The sequence below is a fragment of the Miniopterus schreibersii genome (genome assembly GCF_964146895.1).
Source record: "Miniopterus schreibersii genome assembly, contig: HAP1_SCAFFOLD_98, whole genome shotgun sequence".
Classification (NCBI taxonomy): domain Eukaryota; kingdom Metazoa; phylum Chordata; class Mammalia; order Chiroptera; family Miniopteridae; genus Miniopterus; species Miniopterus schreibersii.
In genome coordinates this window covers 113,415-139,413 of record NW_027669802.1, presented here as the reverse complement: position 1 = coordinate 139,413, position 25,999 = coordinate 113,415, and positions in this window count along the sequence as shown.

Here is a 25,999-nt window from a genome sequence, read left to right as displayed (position 1 = left end):
TTTTAATATGTTTTTTCTTTTAGAGAGAGGGAAAAGGAGAGAGGGAGAGAGAGGGAGAGAAACATCAATGAGAGAGAGAGACATCAGCATTGATCAGCTGCCTCCTTCCTGCACATTCCCTGCTGGGGATCAAACCCACAACCCAGGCATGTGCCCTGACTGGGAATCAAACCTGCAACTTCCTGGTGCCCGATAGAACACCCAACCACTGAGGAACACTGCCAGACAGTACACTATTTCTATTTGGAGTACCTCCACTCAGGGCTCCCCATTTTCATTATTGAGGATCCAAAGCTGCTTATCAACATAAAATACGTGTGCTCCCGGTGTTTACCAGAATGCAGTCTCAAACTCACCACCCTCTCCACTGTGAGACAGGAGAAATGTGACTCATGGGGTCTCCTGCCAGCAGTTACTCTGTATTTTATATGTCATCCCTCCGTCAGACTGTCTCCAATGTGCAAACTCAAACTGCATTGTCTTCATTGCCTGTAGATCCCCTTGGTCTGAATCGGGTAGGATGCTATGACCTCTGCTCGTGGGGAGGGATGACAAACTCCATGTTCACTAAGAGTAGTCCTAGTGTTTGTAGAGACAAATGGAAAACTGGATGAGCATCAAGACTCCAGAAACATTCTCACTCAAATGCAGTCAATGGACTTTCAACAAAGATGACACATCAATAAAATGGGAAAGGAAAGCCTGTATTAACAAATGATTCTGGAACAAGAAGATATTATTGGAATAAAATAAAAGCCTCAACTCCTAACTCTACAAGCAAGATGAGTTTTGACATTGATCACAGAAGAGCTCAGACAGATCATCCTACATAGTAGACACCCAAAACGTGACCATCCACACCTGCAGCTCCCAAGACCTGGAGGCTGTGGAGAAAGAAGGTGAGGAGACAGGTGGTACAGCCAGACCCCTGAGACAGACCACTGTACCTGGAAGAGCAGATTGACAACTGGAAATCCGAAACTAGCAAGAAAAATTTGTGAGGGAGAAAATGATGGAGGAAAATTGCAAATACTATCATCAAAATACTTATACAGATAGAATAAGCAGATGCATCCATGAACAGAGACGATGACGTTTAAACGTTTCACATTTAAGAAGACTGGGAACATTATTGAGCAAGTGTATGATACAAAATTCTAAACAGCTATGAGTTCAAGGAAATCCCACAAGTAAGGCTGCTAAGAATGTACCCTTGTGAGTAAACAACAGAGTTGTGGAAGTAAACAGTTATTTATAAAACCTGACATTGCTGGGGGGCCACCAAGAGGAGTCCAAAACTATGGGTGTTCATACACTCTCTGACCTGCCCTGAAACTGTAGTTGTGATATTTATAAATTATGTTTAATGACCAGCAATAATTTGAGAATCTGAAAATGTGTGCACATAAACACACTTTGGAGAACCTTTAGTGTGAACTGGGGTTTCCTGCTCCTTACCAAACAGCACCCTGACTCCAGTTATTCCTAGTGTCCCACATCCTGTTCCAACATGAACCCTGGCATTGGTCTTGCCTCTATCCTGCCCTATACACGGTAGATTCACTCAGTTTCTGCTCCTTTCTTCCCTTTAGGATCAACCCCACATTACCAAGGAAAGTGTTTTCATGTAACATTTATTGTGAATACATGAATAAATGAAGGGCTTATGTCAGTTTAGACCAATAGGAGTCCTTAAGTTTCTGTGGCCTGCCGAGTCAACAGTAGACTAAAGATGGTCCCTAAATAACAGCAAACTGACCTTTAATTTCTAGTCAGTACAGGGCATTTTCTGTGCTGCCCATGTCACCACAGTCCAGCTGGGGGCTGGTCACAGCAGTGCTCACCCTGCAGTTTTGAAGGGAAAAGAGCCATAGAGAATGTATTGCCCAGAATGGAGGTATGAATACATATTTCTAGCCCGGCCAAGGTGGCTCAGCAGTTGAGCATTGACCCATAAACCAGGAGGTCAGGGTTTGATTCCCGGTTACGGCATATGCCCTATTTCAGCCTCGATTGCCAGTAGGGAGCATGCAGGAGACAGCCAATCAATGACGCTCATCATTAATGTTTCTCTCCCTCTCCCTTCCTTTCTGAAATCAATATTTTAAATTATTTTTAAAAATATTTCTAAGGAGGTGTATCACCAAAAAAACACCAAGCTCAGTGTTTAAAACTCTTCCCCAATTCGGGAAAGGAAACACCGCCTTAAGCTTAAAATACTGACTCCTGCATCACAGAAACTGAAGTGAACAGTAGACTACAACAGGAACTCTGAGTATGTTGATACTCTTGTGTAAATAAATATAAATAGAAGTAAATGTGTTTTCCTCTAAAACAATTGAAAACGTCATATGTGTAATTGGATAATCAATTTAGAAGCTGTGAATGGTGGATGTCATTTGGAACACAGTTCTGTTAAGATGGATTGAACTCATAGTCAGGGCTGGGGGGCAGAATAACTCCTCTCCACATTAACCCACTGAGACTCGACATATCCAGCTGTCGGTGGAGGGCAGCTAGGCATGAAAACTAAAATTCTGAGTATCTTACACCCTGAGGAATGTTGATGCCATCAAGTTTTGTTGAAATAATGAGATTTATTCCAAGTGTTTATATTCATTAACGTGCTCCATAGCATAGAAAGGATACTGAGTCTCTCCTGTGCTTTCTGTTTTCTCTAATTGTTAATGCTTGTGACAGTTTATATCCTGATACCATAAACGGTAAGGTTTTCAATCTCTCCCTAGATGTTGCATACCAGTAGATCCAAGAATTCTTATTGTTTTTGGCAGAATGTAGTTCAGTCCTCTTTTTTTTATTGTTTTGTTACTACTTGCCCGAGTATATTTTTGCCATTGATTTTTAGAGAGAGTGGAAGGGAGCGTGGGGGACACAGTAAAACCAATGTGAAAGAAACACATTGATGCGTTGCCTCTCGCACAAAGCCAACGGTCTTAACCACTAAGCCACACTGGCCAGGGCTGTCTTTATTTTTGACTTTTATTGATGTTATGATGTATGCATGCTACAACATAATTAGATTAGTAGCAGTCCCATTTATTGCTTTCTTACTCCATGCAAGGCATTGGGCTCAGCACTTCACACACAGCATCTCATTGAATCCTCATAGCAGCCTGACTCTGAACATGAGCTGCTGCCCTGGCTCCCTATTGCCGCTGTCACAAGTAACCAAAGACTTGGTGGATGAACACAAGTTTGTCTTACAGAATTGGAGGCCCAAAGTCTGAAACGAGTCTCACTGAGCTAAAATTTTCATTTCCAAATGGCATATACCTAACAACTCCTTTATAATTGTAGTTTATCAAGTATAAAACAAAATACCTATCAGTGGGTGACTGCTTAAGTAAATCATGATTAAATTACATATTATAATGAATACTATATTAAAAGCATATCATGTGTAGCATATATTTTTATCATATATGTTGATATAATCAATCATGTACATCTGCAATGGGATATAAAGCAGCTAATCAAAAATTTCACACTGATCTTTTATTGGTATGTCAAATATATAAGGGTAAAAAACAGGGTTCTAACGCCACAGCTACTGCATAATCCCATGTAAGAAAGTGTATGTCGCATGCATGTATGTGTTAAATAGTTATGCATAGGAGTGAGTGTGGAAGGATATGCCTCAGAGTGTGAAGTGGTGATCACTAAATTTGGAATATAACTGATTTTCCCTTTTTCCTCTATACTTCCCCGAGTTGGCTGATTTTTATAAGCATACTGTATCTAATAATCAAACAAAAATATAGAACTACTTTTCCTTTAGGAATTAAATTACAAGTCAAAGTGGATGTCATGAATCATGGTCCAAAAACATAACTTCTTAAGTAATACAGTCTATATCTAAAGTTCCATAAATAAAACTAAACAAACATTTCACATCCATATGCTCCTGAAGGTTGGCCGATAGCCATACCCAAAGGTGACTACATGTAAGACTGGAAAGCACACAGCTAGTTCTGCAGTGTTTATGGAAAAGTTCTCTCTTATTTAAATAACATAATATGCACTCTCTCAAACTGTAGCTTTGTTTATATTTTCTCTAATATGTTCTCAAGTAGTAAAGTATATTTATAGCTATACTTGCCAACTTGATCTTTACAAATAAGTAGGATTTCTTTTTTCTTTCCTAAACTGCATCAGAGACTATAGGCATGTGAAGGTAACTTACTCAGCTTATGTGGGTGTCACATGATGCAATAAATTCCTACCCTCTTCACACAGGAGTTTTAATTCTGTGAAATGTTTACTATGGGGTAAAGATTTATTAAGTTGTGCAAGTGTATGTAAGCTTTACTCCAGCATTGTTGATGAGAAAACATATGATACATATGATAAATTGCGTTATTTGTATCATTTTTATTTTCATACAATGAAGAATTTCATTGGAAATCTGTTCATGCAGTTTCATTTCATTACTGGGGCTGTATTACCTACTGGGATGGGGATAAGATATATGATTTTAATTTAGTTTTCTAAGCTTTTGATGGAGAATACTATGTAACTTCTACATAACATATCAGATCGAAATTTACTGTTCCCTTTCCATTCAGTGAAAGAGCCCCAGCCACACAGTTTCTATGTGCTGGTTTGACTGCTGCAATACTCTTTCTCTTCTTTAGCTCTCAAAACAAAGACACAGGATTGTAGGCTCTGGGAAGCTCTAATATGTATGATAAAGGTCCTACTCCTTTTTTAAAAAAATTAAATCAGACTTTAAAAATACATTTCCAAGCAACAGATTAAACTAAAAATAATCACTTCAGATATAAAATGTCAAGATTTCAAGAAAAGCCTATAAAACTATTGAAGGAAATTTAATTGCCTTACAAATGACTTGTACTGACTCATGTATAAACCATAAGAGACAAGATTTTATCATGAAAATTGTGCCAAAGTCCCAAGTCCAATTTCTATCATTAAGGGGTTAAGGCCTTAAGCACTGCACTGTCCTCATTATGAAGGGAGCTTTCTGGTCTCCACTTCCAGCCGGTCCTGAGCGGGCTTCCACTGGATAGGGGGTGATTATATACCTTGTTGCTATCCATTGCCGGGAGGATTAACTCCATGTAAATGAATTCTTTCTCAGTATTTCAAATTATCCTTAGACAGTCTTGGCTTATTTTGAAATAACTCAGGAACTTATTTCATGAGGAAAATCGAGAAACAAACTTCAAATTTCAGTGTTAAGCTTTTCTTCCTGAGCAACAATGATAGGGTGATGGGGATAAGATAGTAACCACAGGCACAGCACACCTAATGGATGTATGATTATGCGAGATAGCAGAGAGCCCATCAGAAACCATGGGTCTCTCCCTGTTCCATTTTCATTCCATTCCACAATGATTTCCCAAATGAGTGTTTGTAAAATAACCTTCTCAGAGATAAGTTCCAGATATCTCTGTAAATTGGATAGATTTTATTAATAAATTGGTCATTTCATCAATCATTATGTTACTAATACACACAGAATCCAGCCCGTTTAGATACCAGGGATGGATACCTGCAGGGGTCTTCCTGCAAATAGCTGGAGTCCACACAGAGATCTGAAGTTTTGGTGACACTGCATTACCATTTTCCTGTTTGTAATATGTGTATTTTCTCACAATTGAAAAACTAAAAATATATGTAAGTTTTACCACTTAATCAGTTGTAGATTTCAGGGGCAATGAGTAGATTCACACTGTTATGCAACCATCACCACATCCATCTCCAGAATTTTTCATCTTCCCCAACTTAAACTCTGTCCTCATTAAACTATAACTACCCATTTCCCTTTCCCTCACCTGTGGCAACGACTATTCTAATTTGTTTCTGTGAATCTGACCACTCTAAGTACTTCACGTGAGTAAAATCACATGAAGTATGTGTTCTGTGTCACTGGCTGGTTTCATTAGCATAATGTTTTCCATCTTCCTCCCTATGGTAGCATGTGATCGAAGTCCCTTCCTTTCCAAGGCTGAATAAGATTCCACTGTATGCAGAGACCACATTTTGTGTGTCCATTCACCTGTCAGTGCACAACTGGGTTGCTTCTACCTTTTGGCTTTTGTGAATGACGCTATGAACGTGCCTGTACAAATACCTGTTCTAGTCCCTGCTTCAATTATTTTGGATGTATACCTAGGAGTGGTGACTTAATTTTTAATTTTTGAGGAGCTGCCATACCATTTTGCACAGAGGCAGCACCATTTTATATTTCCACCAGCAATGTACAAGTTTTTCAGTTTCCTCATATCCTTGCCCACATTTATTGTCCATTGGGGGGAGGGTATTGTTTTTAATAACCAACCTACTGGGTGTGGTGTTCTTGTACTTTTAAGGACAGGCATCTGGAGAAGCTACTGTTGAAAAAGTCAGCATCCACATTATAAATAGGAAACATTTGTATTATGTGTAGCATGGAAAATGGCACGTGGACCTACTTAAGGAAGGCCGAAGGCATCCCTCCTTCATGCTGCCCCTCAGACCAGTTCACTCCTCCATTCAGGGAGGTGCACGCATGGCTCACAATTTTCTCAGCATTATTCCAGCAACAGCAAGAGTACACACAGTCTGACAGAAGAGACTGATATTAAATAAGCATTTAAAATAGCCCTTATGGGACAAGCCCAAAGAAGCTCAGGCTCAGGATACCAGGGACACTTTCTCCAGGACATGGCAACTGCCCACACCTGAGTGAATACAAGTGAGCCAACAGCTAGGGGAACTAGGAAATACCCAGATGGAAGAAACCAGCTCCAGAATTGAATGTGGTCCTTCCCAGCAGATTCCAGCAGCTCAGTGTTTGTTTACTCACCACCGTGAACAGTAAACCAGGCAGGAAGCAGGACAAACTGGCTGCCTCAGAAACACACCTCTACTAACGAAGGACGTTCACAGAAAGGTCCAGGTTCCAGTGAATTCAGAACCCAACCATTACTCTTAAATTTTATACAACACATGTCATATATCCATGGATAGAATTACCTGCTTTCCCCCCCCAACACATGCCTGGCTGGAGTTTTCAATGAAAGAGGCGAGTGTGGTACGAAAGAACTTACTTGCATCTCCTGTCCTTCAGCTTAGAAACACGGGTCATGGATGCTCCGGGGCAGAGACAAGGTGACATAGGAGGTAGAGCTAAGCCATCTGCAGAGCAGGAGAGATACTCTTTACTAAATGTCCCTGAGACCAATGCCAGCTGTCACAGGACACAAACTCAGAGCAGGTATAACAAACACAGGTAGTGTGTTGGTTCCCCCCTGGCGGTTTCCAGCACTCCAGGCTGACGCTTGGTCTCCCCCTACAACTCCAAACTCTGCCTCCAGGGTCAAAAAACCTTTTTCCCCAAGTCTAAATGTCGACAGGAGGCCTTCTCTTAAGGACAGCAGTGACTGTGGACCCTCCTTAATGCAGTACTGATTAGCGTTAACTAATTCCACCTGTAAACACTACTTTCAACTAGGATCCCCCTCTGAGCTCCAGGGCAACCTTGAGCTTGGGGAGGATGCTACTTGGGTCTGCGCAAATGTTACTATGGAACTCAAAGCGGGGAGAAGACATGGGTGGAAACTGCCTGGAAATACAAAGGTCCACAGAACAGTCTCGGACTAGGATTCCTTAACTCGTGGGCAAGAAGCCAGGTTGTCCCTTAGTGTGAACTAAGCCTTGAACCCAGGTATCTGAAGTAGTTTCAAAAGCCTCCCCACGTGGACCTGCTGTAGCACCGAGTGTTAGGTGCACTAAGAAGTTAAGGCGTCAACCCCGTTTCCGTCACGGATGTTGTCCCCCGAAGTCACATGCAAATAATAAGGGGCTCCCCCTCCGACTGAGCTCACCTGCTCCCAGGCTGCCCTGCATGCACTGCTGCAAAGGGAACAAGGTCCCGTGAGAAGGCCCAGCAGTGGCACGTGCGCTCCTGCCCCTGTGCGCAGGGAGGACACCGCATGGGAGCCTGCGGAGCAGGGGCAAGATCTCCCAGAACCCACCTAAGCCCCAAGCTGCTGAGCTGCTGCCTGGAGAGCAAAGCGTTGAACAGCAGACCTGTGAGACCTTCACCTGAGACAGGACCTCTCCAAACACCTGGCTTGGAAAACCTGCAACTCGACCCACAAGAAATGACAAAAGTCCGAGCTGGGCTGCAGGGAGCTGGGAGGCTGTGCTTCCAGAGCCCTGCATTTAAGGGGCCCACCTGGTTAAGGGGACCTCCTGCTTAAAGAGCCAAATGGTTAAAGGGCTCACGTGCTTAAAGGGCCCACGTGTTTAATGGGCCGGGTGTTTAAAGGGCCCCTTGTTTAAAAAACCCACCGGTTATAAGGGCCTGAGGACTGAAGAGCGGCGCTTGGATGCCCTCCTGGCCCAGAGCAGAGGCTGCAGCTTGGAAGCGCCTCCATGCTCGCCGGGGCCTGACTGCAGCCAGGGGGCCACAGGCTCACTTCCGGAGGCCCCCTTCCTGCCACCCCTGGCCCACTTCCGGCAGCGCCATTTTCTCCCTGGCCTGTTCCCAGCACCGCTTCTGTCGCGAAGCCGGACCCACAGGACTCCACCCAGGTACAGTTCCCAAGTTACCCTGTGTGCTTACCTTCTGGTTCAGTGACTCCTTTCAGAGTGTGTGGGGAACGCAGGTCAGGGGAGCACGGGGGCTGGGCCTGAGGGAGCACAGGTCTTAGGGGCAGCGACACTTCCCACCCAGTAAATAATTACAGCCTGGTAGCACCTCAGGGGCCAGCGCGGAGGCTGCAGTTTGAAAGCGCCTAAGGCTTCCTGGGAGGAGGTGCAGCGCTACATGTAGAGCCAGGCCTGCGGGCGGGCCTTGCAGGGGCCTAATTGGTGGGGGGGGGGACTCTCCGTGCCCTCCGTCGCCTTACTTGAGCCAATGCCCCACAGGCTCACTTCCGGAAGCCCACTTCCAGCGCCGCCATTTTCGCCCTGGCCTGGCCCCGGTGCCGCTTGTCTTGAATTCGGACCCACAGGACTCCACCCAGGTACAGTCCCCGAGGTGCCCTGCGTGTACTTACCCTTTGGATGGGTGGCTCCTTTCAGAGTGTCTGGGGAGGTGGGTCAGAGGAGTCCAGGGGCTGGGCCGGAGGGAGCTCGGGTCTTCCTGGTAGGGACACTCCCCACCCAGTAAACCATTACAGGGGGCAGCATCTCAGGGGCCAGAGCGGAGGCTGCAGTTTGAAAGGGCCTGCGGTTTCCTGTGAGGAGGCGCAGTGCTAACTGCAGAGTGAGGCCTGTCGGACTGGCTGGCAGGGCCTGGCGGGGGCTGGTTGTTAGGGGGGGACTCTCAGCTCCCTTCCTCACCTGACTGGAGTCAATGCGCCACAGGCTCACTTCGCGAGGCCCACTTCCTGCGACCCCTGGTCCACTTCCGGCAGCGCCATTTTTGCCCTGGCCTGGCCCAGAAGGCCTGGCTCCGGCACCGCTTCTGTCTTGAAGCCGGACTCACAGGACTCCACCCAGGTACAGTCCCCGAGGTGTCCTGCCTGTACTTACCTTCGGATTTAGTGGCTTCTTTCAGAGAGTGAGGGGAACGCGGGTTAGGGGATCGTGGGGACGGGGCCTGAGGGATCCCTGGTCTTCCCCGCGGGCGGGAAACAGAGACGCAGATACTTCCCAGCCAGTGAATAATTAGAGCGAGGCAGCGCAGTGAGCGAAGGCGGGGACAGGGCATGGCCGAAACCATGGCTGCTGAGGGTCAGCGGCATGCCCCGCCCTGAGCCGAGGTGGGGAGCCCTTGAGGGGGTGCTGCATAGACACCTGCTGAGGAAGCGTTTTGAATGTATAAAGTCCCAAATGCATGGAGCTTAAGGTACAGAGGTTCCCTGGGTGGTCCTGAGCTAGGCTGGGGCGGCCTTCAGAAACACGGTTTCCCTGGCGGCCTCTAGGGGAGGTCGAGCTCTCACCTACCGGGAGGTGCCACGTGGGTGGAGATGACACGCCATGAAGATCAGTGACACCCAAGGAGGACCTGACGCTGGCTTTTAGATGGAGGACCTATGATGGCGAGAAAGGTAGGCAACCCTCGGGTCCAGGCCCCAGGCCCAGCTGTGTTGACCTCACTTCCGACTGGGAGCTGAACCCTGCCCGCAGCCCAGGATCTTGGAGGTGGCTTCTGACATAGATCCTCCAGTAGGATCCTGGCCAGACACCCCTTTATTTCAGCTGTATTCGACCCCCAGCAGAGAACCAGGTAAAACCAAGTTGGACGTGTGACCCAGGGTGACTACGAGATAGTAAGTAATGTTTTAAGCCACTAGTTGTGGTCACTTGTTATGCAGTAATTGGAAAGGGCACAATCCGGACAGTAGGGGATTGGTTGGGGAAGGAAAGGAACCCCAAGTATGTCATCCAAAGAATGAATATGTTGGGATGTCTTAGAAAGTAATTGACAGCAACAGTCCTCAGTAAGAGCCTTCAGAAGGTATTGAGGTTTTGTCTTCGTTTTTGGAAACTTGGGATCAACCAGAGCCCATGGACTTGAAGTTGGCCCAGTTACAGACCCCCTTCCTCAGAGTGAGCTGACAACTGGTTCCCTGTGGTTTTCAGCTCAGGGTCCTTGATCTAAGCTGGTGGATGCTGAAGGATGGATTCTCAAAGAAGCTACAGGGCCAGCGTGTCCTTCTAGCAATAGCTTGTTTAGTTCTGTCTGTAAACCATAGCACAGGAGATTATGAATCTTTCTGAACTACTTTCAGCAAATCCCTTTCCATGATATAAGCCATCTGGTCCTCAGGAGGTAAAGTTGTTCCTTATATATGGCTGGGAACCAGATGTAACCCTGAGAAGAGTTAGGGAAACTACCCAGTGTCAGACTGCTGTTACTTGGTAGAAACCAAGTGTGATGTTCATTTGCATTGCCATTTACTGTACTTGTCCTTCTAGAGGTTAGTGTTTCCTGGTGGAGGAGTCTCCAGGGAATGAGATAAAGTGGTCCATTAAATCATTGATCAGAACTCTTCTAGAGAGGAATCAATGTTTAAAAGACTTTTATTATTTTATTAGTATTTTCAGCCAGTCAAAACTTAAATTGTAATCTTAGGAGGTTATGTATATTTCAGCAAAGGTTAAGTCACTCTCCTAAGATCTGCTGGACAGAAGAATATTTCCCAGTCCTAGGAGGTCAGCAAGTCCAAAAATAGACATCTGCGAGTCCTTTAGCAAATTGATCTTGTTAAATGAAGGAAATAACGAATTCAGCTCTATACGCAGGGCTAATCCCCTAATCACTCTGACTTGCTCTAGCATCTGGAGTGTTGAACTGACTACTGACTCCTGATATGTGGGGGCCAGGGTTCTGCCTGATTGATTCTGCTTCATAATCAGTATCGTATCTGCTTTGACATTCTGTAAGTTGTGTACCACACTCATATCATGTAGCACACAGCTTGATATTTTATCAGATCCATCTGGCCTAAGCACTGTTGGCTTTTTATGTTTTCTATTTTTTAATTCCATAAATATAAAAGTTTTGCCACTTTTCAGCCACCCTTAATAGTTGGCTGGTGGTTGCCAAGGGGTGAGGGAGAAGGGTTGGGGATGGGTGAAATAAATGTCAAAGTACATGAACATTCAAATGTGCAGAAAGCAACATAGTGAGTTTCAGTTTCAGTTAAAAAAATCTCAGAAATATGTTCTAGGACTCGGAATTCGAATTTGAGAAACCAACTTTTTTTGGTTTGAGGTAAAAGTCCTTCGAACTCTAATATCCCCTTTGAAGTAGATGGAGTCATCCCCACTGTTGTGTGAGTGAGCCCACACATCCTTCCCAGGACCTGAAGAGGCCGTTTAGGAAAAATGCCAGAATAGGTGATCTGGGAGAGCTGGAGAGGTGGAGGGGAGAAAGCACTGATGGCATGCAGTTCTCAGGGTTCCAGAAAAAGGGACTGGTTAGTTATTTTGGCATTGGGCATTGGAAAACTGAAATTAACTTCTTAGATGAAGTGATTTTAGTTAGCTTCTTACTGTATTTAAGCAGATGCAAAATGTGTAGTAATTTGCTTTGAAATTTTCTCATAAGATATATGTGACATGTTCATTTATTTGGTCACAGTGGAGTAAAGGGAAAGGAAGCATCAATTGTGTTGAGCTTACAGGCCCCTTTTCCCCTTGAAAAGTCAGGCTTGTGTTTGTTGAGAGCCTCCAGTGATGATTAAGTCTATAGTAAAGAGCAGAGTCAGCCATCTAATACTTAGTGTACCTTTGGAATGAAATGTATGACATGTTCAAGGATGTATTCCTATGTGAGTGTTTCTGTTCTCCATTCCTCTTGTCTAGCCAAGAGATGAAAAAGAGATTTTATTTTGCATGGTACCTCCAATCCACTGATTGGCATTGGCTGCCTGAATGCAAATGAGACTAATTCTGAGATCAAGCCCTGTTCAGAGGTAAAGAACGTCAGGGTTGATTACCAGGAGCACCGTGGACATGGAGAAAAGTGTTTGTGTGCCCACTGTGTACCCAGGACAAACCCTAGCTCATCTCATGGTTTCTAAGTGTCCTAGCCTGAGATGAAGAGGTTCCAACCACATTAAAATCTTCCCATTAACAGCTGATGCATTGGGAGCTTTACACATACTACCTCTGGTGAGCCCTGCACACTCGCACATCCACGGAACTGAAAGCACTCAGTGTTCCAATAAGATATGCAAAATCATATTAACTGACATAAAAATAGGCCACGTTTGACATGCTCTTTTGAGAGCGTCATTTAAGTGTGTGCTGTTATCCCATTTCAGAGCAATAGCAGACATTTCTGCTTTCTTCTGAGTGTGTTGTATACTAAGGTTAGACTTGAAGAATTAACTTCCTACTGTGCCTCTCTGTTGTTAACCCTCCACCTCCCACCCAGTACTTTACTCACAATGAGAGCTACTACTTTGCTTTGGTGCATACTCTATGTTCTTGCAGTCATTATATCATCATCATTGCCTGTCAAAGGCCTCTCGTTCTTGATATCTTCCTGAAATAAGCAGGGAAACAGGCACAGCACTTATTGTTCTGAACCATGGATACTTTATTGAATTTTCACTTGAAATTCCTTAGGAGACCATTCAAAAGCATTAAAATAAAATGGAGTTTTCTTCTTGTAATTTGAGAACTCTGTACAGAAATGGTGGCAGTTATGTATTCCATTGGGTGGGTTTACAGTTCACTGTACATAACACTGTGGGGCACTTTAACTATTCCCTCAGATCTTTACCCAGAGATGCTAGTAACACCATAGTCCAGGTAACAGTGATAGAGCTGGGTCCTCCAGCCTTTTAATCCCAGTACTCCTGGCACTGGATTTACTCCTACGCTGCGTTTTCTGTTAGCTGAAGGACCAGGAGTGGGGTGTGCCTAGTAGCTCATCTCCAACTGTATTGATTATAGGACTTGTGTAGAGAGGCCTCCCAAACAGAAGTCTATCAGATTCCAATTCTGTGAACACAGTCTCATTCCTGTTTCCTTCTCTTTCCATCCTATCAGAAGACAGGAGAAGATTCTAGGCTTTGGGCCACTTGTGGAGCTAAGTGTGTTAGACACTTTGGGTGGTAGGTTTAGATGCCTGCTCCTGAACAATAGTGTAAGCAGTCACTTCCAGGACAGGAAGCCCATGTTGCACAAGTTGGACATGGAGAGAGAAAAGTTTTGGCAAGTCAGACCTTGCTCCAGAATGCTTAGGAAATGGAATATGTTACTCTTCAGGAAAAGAGTTTCTTTGGGTAAGTTTCAGTTTTATTTAACATGTGATAGTCATTCGCAACATTTTTAATCTTCTATTTCAAACGAAAGTATATATATTAGTATATATATATAGTATATATATATATATATACTAATAAGGATCACCAGGAGAACCCATGCCTGTCATCTTCTCAATCAAAGAGAGCTTAGTAGATGTGCTTGGACATTGTTGGGAGTATATGCTCCTTGGAGGAACTGAGACGTTCATCTTGGAAAGTACTTAATGTAGCTACTGCTGTCACCACTATTGGTAGTAATAGCATCAGCACAAATTTATTGAGTCGCTCAGTGAGCCAAGGATCTTACAGTAATCATCTCATCCAGTCATGAAAGAAACATGAGGTAGATACTGTTGTTTTCTCCATTTGACTCTCACCAAAGTTATTGAGTTTTATAGTCATCAAATAGCCTTCCCAGAATCAAGGAGCCAGTGGTGTGAGAGCCAAGCTTCCAACACAGTGTTATTCAGATGCCAAGGTCTAAGTCACTATTCCTCTCTCTCTCTCTTCCTTTATCCTTTATTCCTCTGCTTCCAAAAGGATGTTCAGGCAAAAGTGCTTAAAACCTCAGAAGGGAGAGTATTGCCCAAGGACTAGTAAGAAAATTGGCCAGAGTAAGGGAAGCCCACAGTGGAGAAGGGAGGTTGGGTATCTGGGAGATGGCAAGGCTGCTGGCAAGGAGATGAGGCGGGGTGCAATGGGAAGAGCTGTAGGGCTCTGATGTGGGCGTGTGTGCAGGTGGGACTACAGGTGTGGGAGCTTACAGCATATGTGTAACAGGAAAGAAGATTTGCTATCACTGCAGTATGAGTCTCTGTCTTGGCTACTGTTTTTTTGTTTGTGTTTTTGTTTTGTTTTGTTTTGTTTTGGCCACTGTTGTTATTAAAGAGATTACTTAAAAAGTAATGCTAGAGGGGGGAAAATCTGGATAGGCAAGATGTCATGTGTGGAACACCAAGAACTATGAAAACTTCAGGTGAGACTGAGATTTCTTTCTAGAGGGTTGGTAAAAATGAGGAATTGCCCACAGAATGAGGAAGCTGTGGGAAAGGACATCAGTTGCTGTTTCATCTCTGAGTAGAGCTTCCCCACAGCTGAGTGGTGAGGAACTGCTTAGAGTGGCCCATGGTGGAGGCCATGGTTTCAGGGTGAGGACAGACTTCATTTTGCCCACAAAGCTTTTCTCCCAGGTTTTCTGTCTAAACAAGGTAGTGCCCTCTCAAGAACAGCTTTGTTATCAAACTTCCTAATTATCTGTTGTTCTGCTGGATTCTTGGTTGGCTTCAGTTTCCTCTACTAAGTTCTTAGTCCGCTTTCAGTTTTCATAGTACCTTGTAGAGAAGCAAACTTAAAACTAGAAAAAGATACATACAGTGGTATTAAACCCCTTAAATATCTGCTGCTGCAGTTCCGCCCCTATCTTACCTGGTAAAATTCTAAAAATATATCTGTTATATAAGAGCTTTGATTACAAACGGTAACATTTTACATGTAACACTTACTTTACATACAATTTTTCCTGTATAACATCCGCTGTTTGAACATTATATCAAATATATGTGATTCATTGTGTTAGAAATTAGGACAAGTTTTCAGTAGAACTCTTGACATAATTTTAACCATTTCTAAGGAAAGTGAAAACATTCTGAGATCTGTTTTCTTCACTCTCCAAAATACATATCTATGTACTGTTTTAAATTGAAGCTTTATGTGGATTTGTAAAGTGCTCAGTTTGATTTGTTTTAGAATACATCCAAGATAAACATATCTTTAAACATATCTTTGAGGGAAGATTCTATTGATGTTACTGTCAATAGCCTAGCATAGTTGCAAATTACAAGCATTTCTCTAGTTAATTTAAGCAAAAATCATGTTTATTGGAAGACAGTTGTCAGCTCAGAGCACAGCTAGGAAGAGTAAATGAGGCAGGGAAAACAGCAGGAGAGAGTGGAGCCAGGAAGCCAGAGGCAGGCTGAAATAGTGCCCAGAGGAGCCCAGTGCAGACACTGTCACAACCACCTTTGACTATGCTGCCACAGCTAGTACCACTGCTGTCACCAAGATTCAGTGCCACCACTGAGCACTCTCCTCTGCTATCCCCAGAGAAAATTACCAGGATCTCTGCTCTTTGTTTTCATTCTGTCGAGATACAAGTTGTCAGTTGGAATAGTTGATACTGAGCCTGATCACAGGCCCACAGCCTAGCTGGCCTTTCTTACTTCCATTGGGAAAGGGCTGCCTTACACTAGAACTCATCCAGGAATTTCTGAAGCATTGGAAGGTACAGAGTATTTCAGAGGCTGTCCATTGACAAGAATAACCAATGTGTAATGCAGAATGTTTTTGTTTAAATGTAGTTGGATTGGTCAGGTTTTGTTTCTCATTTTGTTTTTTCCTCAGTAATACTAAATAACAGAAAAACTCCAGCATGTAGAGGCTCACTCACAGTTCTTTGGGCCAGCTGGGGCCCTTCTGGACTTATGGGGGGTGGGCTGGGTATTGGGTTCAAGTTTGCTCCAAGCATCTCTCTCTGGTGCCAGTGACCGCCCAGGGCAAACTCTCAGAAGTGATGGCGGAAGAGCAAGTGCCAGCCTAAGCCCTCAAGTGCACTTGGAGCCCTCGCGGCATCAGCCCATTCACCGAGGTTCTTTGGCCAGACAGTCACATACTGAACCAAGTTTAGGAGTCAGGATGCATCTTCAACCACTGTGGGGAGGCCCTGGAAATGCATGTTGCGGACGGCTTGATATTTAATTTTGTCCCAGGGATGAAATGAACTGGGGAGATGTAGCTAGTCTATTGTAGTTGGAGAAGTAATTACCATTTAGTCCGACACAATTGGAAGGATGTGTTATTGTGAATAGCATTGACGTTATTGTGGTTCATAACATTGGCATACGAACGTCCATTTTCCATTCTATCCTACTTGTAACATGTTTTTGATGACATTGCCCCCCCCCAAAAAAAAACAGTTCCACCTTTCTAGTTTCTCCTGTTTATTAAAATTCAAAGGGTAAGAGAGCTATGAAAGGAATTTAGCCATACAGGCTCTGAGTGGGGGTTGCCCAACATTGTGAGTGTACTCAATGCCACTGAATTGTTCACTTTAAAATTGTTAGTTTTGTGTTATGTGAATTTCACCTCAGTAAAAGAAAAAGCCATTCACACTTCAGGAGGAAAAAGTTAGCCCATGGTCAGTACATAAGTGAGTCAGCATGGCTATATTCCAGTATATGGTATTGTAAACTTTATACTACAATAGGAGAAGGCTGGTCAGATTGGCCACCACTTGGGATAATCTGAAAAATAGTTTTGATAGTGATGTGAAAGCTGGATCAGCTAGGAGTTGGGTAAGTGTAAGGGTTAGATGGATGTAAAGATGGAAGCAGGGAAGTGAGGAGACTGTCGCAATAGTCCAACAGTTTTTTCACTTTGGGGAGATCATAGAGCACTGTGAAAAGCTGTTGCAACTGTGGACCCCTCTTCCCATTCAGTGTTCTTTATGAACATGGCCATACATTTTGCCTATAAATGCCGGTTCACAATCCTATGCTGAGAGACCCTGTTGTGGTTGGAGAAGGTGCGAGTTCAGATCCCTGAAGAAGGGCAGTGAGGAAGTAAGGGGTCCAGGCACCTGAGAAGTGTCATGTTCCATACAAAAGTCAATACGATGGAAATTAAAAAGAAGCCATTGGGATTCTCAGGGAGCTCATTGACTTACCTCAGCGGGAGCAGTGTCCCCAGAACAGTGGTAGCACACGGCCAGCTATAATAGGACAAGAGTGAGTGAGGGTCAAGTCGCACAGGCAGAAGTGTACACTAGCTTCTTGAGAGGGTTGGTGTTAAAGGGAAGAAGGCAGCTCTAAAAGCGTGAGCTTCAGGGCTGGTTTTTAATAGGAAGGGAAAGATGTGAGCCTGTTTGCAGGCTGAGGAGGCAGCCATCTTCATCTCCTTGGAGATAAAAGAGCTGTAGGTGGAGCAGGGGCGCATATTGGGATCCAGCAGGCAGGTGGCAGATCTTTTTTGGAGGAAGAGAAAGGCCACAGAGACGGAACCGATAGGCGCCTGCAGGTGAGTTTAGAAGTGGAGCAGCTAGATGAGTTCCTCCTGCCTCTATCCCTCCTCCATTTTGTTTTAGCAAAATCAGGTTTTACAAGAACAAGAGAGAGGGGAGAGAACTTGGCAGTGTCTTTTCCTAAACGGCCCCCTTTTCTCTGTGAGATAATTGACAGGAGCACCTGCTGAGAATGAGAGAGGAGGTGGATGTGGGGTCAAGGGCTTAGAGAACTACACAGGTTTAGGGCAGGGGCTGAGGGCAGGGATTTCTAAGGGTCCCTAGCGGCAGATGTTTAGTAAAACTGAGGAGTTCCTAGGACTCAATCCATGAATGCTTATTGAGTGTGTTTCATGTGCCATGAGGTGACTCATCTAAGAATATTTGATGCTTTTCTAATTTTTCAGAATGAGTGTACAGCCCAACACTCTTATTCAGAAGGGTGACAGCAGCAGTGGGTTCAGCAAGTCGATTCCTTGTAGTTTAATTCCATGGCACAGGATAATCTACAGTAGGTTAGTCAGTGCACAACAGGGCGACCTTCACACAATCATTGAAAAGTTAACCTAAGTATCCTAAAGTAGAAGATAATTCCTAATTCATCCAAGGGTTCCTGTGAATCCTCTGAGGCTTAGTAGCTAGACGGGACATGTGTTCCTCCTGCCTCTCTCCCTCCTCCGTTTTGTTCGTTTTAGCAAAATCAGGTTCTGTAAGAGCAAGAGAGAGGACTGCAAGCTCAGAAAACACAGTCCTTGCAGTGGAGGTGTGAGTGGCCCCTGAAGTTTGGGGTGATCCTCAAGCCATTGCTTGTTTACAGCCCAGTGACCAACTCTTATAACAAAGGTGTTCAGCACCCACTGTGAACAGCCCTGGGCATTCTTGGGTAGAGCGTTCTTTTTCTTTTTCTTGAAGTATATTCAGGTGTTCATCACAGTGACTCAATATTTATAGACATTATGAAATGATCACCAGATGCTGAGTATCTACCCTGTGTGTTGACCTCCTTTCTGCTGAAGTCCAGCTTCCTCCTTCCATCTGTGCTTGATCCCGCCTGATGCCACATGGTTTTGGAATCCATAGTGCACCGGCCTTGTTTGAAAAGGTCACTGATTATTAACAGGTTTTTGGAAAGGAAGTTAGAGATTATTGGTTTTCAGTTGAGACAATTCTCAATTAAGACATTTATCCATTTTCCAGAAAACTGGAAAGAGCATGACAAAGGGCAAACTCTGAGGAGAACCTAGTCCATTGTATTTTATTTCTCAGATTTCTTGGTCTTTTCTGGTTTAGCTCTAGAACCATCTCCTAAAGGGGATTTATTCTATACTTTGTTTGAGTGCCTCATTTTACTTTAGAATAATGTTTGTAGGATTGACTCGATTCTTAGAACTCTCTGGAAAAGTGTTTGCTACTTAGTGGAGGGAATGGTCAGTTTAATCAGTTATGATGTGAAAACTCCCCCCCACCCCAAATAAACACTTTTAAAATGTAAAATTTCTCTCTGGGGAAAAAAAAAAAGAATACATTAAGATTGCTCTTTCAGATTCTGTGGCCATAAACTAATAAATCTTGAGAGTTAGTATAAAAAATGGAAAGAATCGTGATAGCTGTCACAGGAGATTACAAAGAAGTGTATGAGTCCCTGATTTCCTTCAAGAAGCCTTAATGTGGCAAGGAATTTGAGGTTAGATTCAGCATTGCTGCCTGAAGAGTAATTTTTAGCCAGCAGTGTGCTGAGTACCTGCTGTAGGCCTGGCAGGTACTGTGGTTGAAACTGTGCGTGTGGGGAGGGAACTAGAAAACAGCTTCTGAATCTTCAGAACTGCATTGACTCCAGGGAAGGAAAGCCACATGCATGTAAAACAGCAGTGAATAGTACAGGACTGTTTGATGAAGCACTGAGTCACACTGGTACAATGATTTAAGAAACAGGTACACTGTGGCTGGGGAGCTAAGGTGTATTAGGGATAAGAAGGAAGATCTTACTTGGGGTGTAAGGCAAGTTCACATGTACACACATTACCCTGGAAGTGGTTCTCGGCATTTCCCACATATTAGAATCGCCTGGGGAGTTTTTAAAATGGCAGCATCCAGCCTACACCCAGTACCAATGAGATGCAGATGCTTTCACCAGTCCAGAAGCTCTCAGAATCCCGTTGTTTAGGGATTTTATGGAGGGCCTGTTACTCAAGCAAAATTAATTAAATCATTGACACTTGGTGACTTAACTCAACCTTCATCCTAGTTCCTCTTCCCAGAGTCCCAGGGCTGGGACTGAACTTTTCAGTCCTCTCTAGTCATGTGTTTCCTTCTTGTCACCAGCCCCCTTCCTGAAGCTATGGGGTGGTGTCACCAAGAGTATGGTGAAGAGCATCAACTCAGGTATGGTGAAGGGACTTGTTCTGAATAACAAAAGATACTCCTGACACTAAGGAAGTCCCAGGGGCCTAGACCAAGGGTATTCTTCATCACACTACAACTAATTCAATCATAACTTATGGGAGTAGGAACCAGGCATCTGCCTTTTTAAAGCCCCCAGACACTTCCAGTGTGTGCAGCGATCCTTTAAACACTCCATGTTAAAAAGAAAAAACCTTAGCCCTACTTCTGGTCCAATTAGGTCAGAATTTCTGGGTGTGGAGCCCAAGGCACTCTAATGTGCCCTCATGTCTGGGAAGCTTATGTAAAGTAACGATGGGACCTTTACATTGATGTGGCTCCAAAGATACTTGGACATAGGGAGCTAGAGTGCAAGGAAAACAACTACCTGCAGTTGTTCACTTGGGGGTCCTGGTCAAGTTGTAATAAATCTAGGAGTCACTACCATTACAAGCAAGAGGGGCCCAGGACAAAGACTTGGGAACACCCCAGAGGAAGAAAAGGCCAGTGTAGAAGAGAGGGGTGTGAGCCAGCATACACGGGAGTGCTATTGTGGGATTCACAGAGGATGTTTTAAAAGGTGAGGGGGCAGTCTGTTTGGAAAACCATGGGGAGCTGGTGTAAGGTGACCAATAAGAAAAGCCATTGCTTTTGTAATAGTTGTATCTTGAGGTGATTGATGGGGGACCAGTTTCACTAGAGTGTATTGGGGGTGGGAGCCAGGTTCTAGGACCTTACTCAAAGAGGCTACAGACCCACAGGAGTAGAGCCCGGGTGCCAGGAACCTTTAAGTGCTAGGAATGTGCAAACCAGGACAGGAGAGAACTTGTGAGGGCATCAAGGTCAAGTGAAGTATCTTGAGGGGTTTTTGTTGTTTTTTAAAAATATATCTTTATTGATTTCAGAGAGAGGAAGGGAGAGAGAGAGTTAGAAACATCTAACTCTTCGTTGACCTGGAAGTAATGTGTCTTCACCAGGAAGTAGTGTGTCAAATTTTTCTTTGGTTGTTTTTAAGATTTTTTTTCTTTGTTCAACAGTTTGGATATGAGGTGTCTGGGCATGGATTTCTTTGTGTTTATATTGCTTGTGGTTTGCTGAGCTTCTTGAATATGTATGTAAGTTTATGTTTTCTGCCCAATTTAAGAAAATTTCAGCCATTGTTTCTTTGAATATTTTTGCTGCCCGCACTCTTTTGCTCTCTTTCTGGGACTCTGATGACATGTTTGACCTTTTGTGATTGTCCCCCAGTCCCTGAGGCTGTGGTAATTTCCCTGACTGCACTGTCTTCTCCTTATTTTTCGGATTGACTAATTTCTATTTTCCTATCTACCAGTTTTGTTTTCAACTGGTTTTAGATTTGTGGGGAAGGTGCAAACATAATACAGAGGGTCTCCTTATGTCCCTCATTCCACTTTCCCGAAGGTGAACGCTTGCCTGTTGCATTCTTTGGACAATGTATTTGTATGGTTTGTACCCCTCTCGCAACTCAGTTGACCAAATGCTCAATTATCTATGAGGACGTATTTAATGTTTTCTTGAATAATGACAAACATATTTAACTTTTAGACTCTTGGGTCACATTGTCTTGTATTTTTCTCCATATACTCTACACCACTGTTAACACAATGGCCTCCAACATTTTTAGATCGTGCATTGCATTAGTGAAAATAATGAATAACTCTCTAGAATATTCTTTTGTAATTACATTTATAAGTTTATATGTGCTACTGTTATCTATTTTGCTTGGCTCCTAAAATTAGAACAGGCCGAGATTTTTAAAAATACAGTGCATGAATAGAAGTTTCCATTTTTTCTTTCCACCTTCCAATGAATCATCTTGCATACTGAAGTTTGTAGATTATTGGCTTAAATTACCATCTTGGTTTAAATGTATCCCTCTTCTTCTGACAGAAATGGTGCCTAGTAAGAAAATGGTGCTGTTTTGTATATTGTTTTAACATTGATTATCCTGAACTATGTAATGTAGGAATTTTCCAGTGTGTGATTTAGAAAGAGCTGAGCTGCTTCTGAGAATCTCACAAAGTAAGTTTACTTGAAAACTGTTTCTCTTAAAGCAAAGCTACGGATTAAACTTCTCTTAGAGCTAAAAGAACATTAATCTTGTAGCCAGTAACCAGGGATTTTAGTGTTTTTATACTGGAACAAATGCTTGTTTCAGATCTGGAAACAGTATGAAGTTGAAGCCAGTTAGCAAGGTACTTGGGAAAGCTCTCATTAGGTCCCAAGGGGGGAAGCCTTTGTTCTTGGGGAAGAGGCTTAATTTCAGGGGTTAATTACAGGGACGGTTGGAACATCACTCATGGCTGGTGCAGGTCAGAGAGAAAAGTTCACATCTCGGTGTTACTGACCACGAAACACTTTCTCGTGGTCCCTGCAGAAGTGATATATTGTTAAGCATCCCAAGAGCACAAGCCTCTAGTGTAAGTTTATTGGAGGAAAATGCCCCCTGTCCATATGATAGAGTTAGGTAGTTATTTTATTTGAATCTGAGGTAGGTGACAGTTAAGGACTTGTGGTAGTTATTTGAGCAAATATGCTAGGAAGTAATACTTGGGAAAGTGTTTAAGTTTGCACATAACAGTATGGCCTGCAGTTTGTGGATTTCATGGTTGCGTGAATGAGTTTAGGTTTTCACAAGCTAGATTGGTATAGTGTTGCAATACCAGCTGGGTGAACATGTGATGGTTATACAATTTTTGCTTTGCTGCTATCTGTTAAACTGTACATGTAAGTCTCTTTTCTCTTTGCATGTTACATTCCCTGATAGAAATGTTTTGAAACATTTTAGGGAAAAAATGTAATGAAATAAATACCATACATGGACTTTGTTTTCTTTAGAGATTTCTGGGTAATATGCTTAAACGTCCTTTGTCAAGTTGAAGCATAAACATGAGAGTGTTTGCTTCTCAAACACATGGAATTCGATAATTAACTTTTATTTAGAAAACCCTTTCCACATTTGAACACTTTAGGGAACAAGATTTCCAAGTGTATCTTGCTAACAGCCAGGAACGGCTGCATTTATGCACATTGTTTCAGATGTCTTCCCTGTGACATCTGTGGAAGCAGACAGCTTCTGTCACCCAGCAAGCCATTACTATGTGGCACGTTACAGCGTGTGATGTGTGGGGGCCAGTCCCACTGGAACGGAACCCCTGGCAGATTTGTACAGAAACACTTGACTTATACCTGAATTTTAAATGGAAATTTGTTAGAGAAATGGTAAAGATGGAAACTTCAATTTAGCAAAAAGTATAAAATCCGTTACTTAATTTTTGTCTACACATGCTTATGTTAGAGAATAAAAAATGATTCCTTATTGCAGATTTAATTTGGGATGTGAGGTAACAAATCAGTCATGAACAGGATGGCTTCCTGGCAGGGCTGTCCTCAGCATCACAAGTAGGAACTGAGAGGAGTGCAGAACCGTGCCATTCATGTGAGCATGGAACAGAGCCCAGGGTATTTGGGTAGGATGGGGTCAGGGGACAGAGGGAGGCAGCAACACCTGCACATCACCCACCTTGGTCTGTGCTCTTGCCAGAGTGGTTTTTGAATTTATTTCACTCAAGTTTCATTTCTCCCTCCTCCAACCCCAGTCCTTTCGTATGTACAATTCATAGGAAATATCAGTCTTTTGAAAATCAGCCAGTTAATTACAGGTGACCGTGGACTAGTTTTTAACCTTATAGATGTTCAGATGATTGAGTGTGGTGAAGGAGAGTTCTTTTACTCTAGTTCAGATGCTCTTAGTTTGTACTAATAAAAAGCACTCACAGGGAGAAAGTGCAGACCTGATCTTCCCTCACCCAGTGCTTCCACTTAGGGATGTATTATCTCATTCCAGATAATTGGAAAAGGATATTCAAAATACTACTTTGTGTAAGATGGTTTTTGCCTGCATTCTCTTACTAGGAGTTCAGAACACATCTGGAGAGAAGGTGGCCCCGGGACACCGAAGCACACTCTTTGGGTTGGCACAGTGACATTACAGTATACGCCAATTTGTAATGGCTCTTGGAAACAAGCAGTTTTAAACTCTCCGTGAATTATTCTACTGAGAAATTATTCAATTTAGTACAACTAAAATTAACGTTTCGTATTTTTTGTTTAAATACAATAGGAAGCTAGAGGAAAATCTTTGCTTCATACTTGTGCTCACATTTCTGTCTAAAACCAAGCTCCTAAGAAATAATTGATTGTCCTGCAGTCCATTTCTAGAAGAGACTGAGGTGCCAGATCCCCCTTCCCACTTTCCCACTGGGAAGGTCTCGTTGCTGCCTTGGCAGTTTGGGGCACCAGGGTGGTTGTGGCAGCATCTGAAGAAGCATCAGGGAGGGGAAGGCTGGAAGGATTCCTCTCCGTCTTCTAAGTCAGTGTTTCTCAAACTTTAATGAGCATCAGTATCCCAAGGGACCTTGTTAAAATGCAGATTTTGATTCATTAGTTCTGATGTGGGGCCCTGCTTGTCTAACAAGCACCCTGGGGAGCCCCTGCTGCTGGCCCCAGGACCACACTTGGAGGAGTGAGGATCTGAGCAGTAAAGGGGGGATGCTGGGGGCAAACCTGGACCTAACTTTGATTTCCAGTTTGTGGCTTGGCCCTGAGTGCGTTTGTGTAGGTATGACTCTCTTCTTTCTGGTTGATCCGTACTTATTTCTCAGAATCCTGGTTCTCATGCACATCCACAGGGCACTCCTTCCCCACTGTTTTGCAAATGAGGACTCATTTCTAATCGATTAATAGCAGGAGATAATAGATTCAGTTCTTTCGTCACATGTCTTCCTGAAATCCGGAAACACTGTCTACCTCATTTTCTCTGATCCATCTTTTTGTAGCCACATTATTAAAGAAAATAAGAGATAACCTGATGTTCTTTCGCCTGTTCCTAAATGTAAGCAGAGCCTGGGGAATGAAAGAGTGTGTGATTAAATGTAGCTTTGCGATTTTCACCCTGCACCATTGCTTTCAAGGTGTGGCTTCCTGGCCCAAAGGCCCAGGACTTGGCCACTCAGCTTTCTCAAGGGTGGTCTCATTGGGACGTAGTAAAATCCACACTAGGTGAAACCTCTTGAAAAACTGACTCATAACTCAGGGTAGTTCTTTGTCCATATATGAGAAGATGTCCTACAAGAAGACTACGGTAATTCAGACTGGCTTTCCCCTTCCTTGTATTGAATAGTAACTTATGGTCAGAGAACTACCAGATAAGTGGATATTGCAACATCCTCGTGGTGGCCACCATTTATGCTCTTCTGATATTCCTACCACAAATGGAGCCCTGGGTGCTCTCTCCTCACACCAGTGTGGTGACAACTAGAAATTTCATCTTCAAATTCTCCCTCTTTCCTTCCATCCTTTGTTTTTTCTGTCTCAATAATTTCTTTGTCAAATACAGTTCTGATCTTGTCACTTGCTTGCTAAAACCCTCCAGTGGCACTTCATTGCATAAGTGCTGTTTCCAAGACCTTCATGATTTTAGTCATGGTCACCTGTAGTGTTTTTCATTTAAAGTTCTTTGGGCTTAATTTTTTCAAGTCAAATTTTATTTTTGTTATAGAATAATACCTCTACATAGTTTAAAAAATCAGACTGAGAGGACTTAGGAGAAGCAGGAGATCTCCCCATCAGCCCTCCCCTCCTCAAAGTCCTTTCCCCAAGAAGTAGTAACTTCTTATTTTCTAGCGGTTTATATGTCCGCATCTGTAGTACAATATTTATGTTTCAAAATAATGTGCTGCTATTAATGTTATCAATCTTAGATTCTGTTGACTTCCTCCAAAGGTAGATGTTAATTAACTTA